Source organism: Lipotes vexillifer, unplaced genomic scaffold, assembly GCF_000442215.2.
Source record: "Lipotes vexillifer unplaced genomic scaffold, Lipotes_vexillifer_v1.1 scaffold641, whole genome shotgun sequence".
Taxonomy (NCBI): Eukaryota; Metazoa; Chordata; class Mammalia; order Artiodactyla; family Lipotidae; genus Lipotes; species Lipotes vexillifer.
The window spans coordinates 2733882-2734322 of record NW_006780658.1 but is presented as its reverse complement, the minus strand read 5'-3'; positions in this window follow the sequence as shown (position 1 = coordinate 2734322).

Sequence of the window (441 nt, the reverse complement as noted above, 5' to 3'; positions counted from 1 at the left end):
CCCTAGCTCTACGCTAAATGGTCCTGGCATTATCATGGTCCCATCAACTCGCCAGGTGAAGAGCAGCCAGAGCTGAGCTATTTATAACAGTATTTCTGAGTGTGAGGTTGGGGATAAAGCTTTTTTCTCTTGGCGTCTGGTAGGCATTTATTGCAGGATGGAGGGAGAGGAGAGGGGAAGGGTGAGTATGAGAAATGTGGCAGGCCCATCTGACATCTTTGGGGTTCTTTTAATCCACTGGGAATTAATCTTTATATTAAGCCAGCTCCTCTGGATTTTGTGTGAGCTATTAGAACCCTCTCACAGTCTCCATCAGCTGCTTGATTACCCCACGTGTAGACCAACCCTTTAAGGAGTCAAAACAGGTGACATGTGTTGATGGATGTGTTGGTAGGAGATGGAAGCAAGCGTGGGAAATGGGCCCCGAAAGCCAAGAGGCAG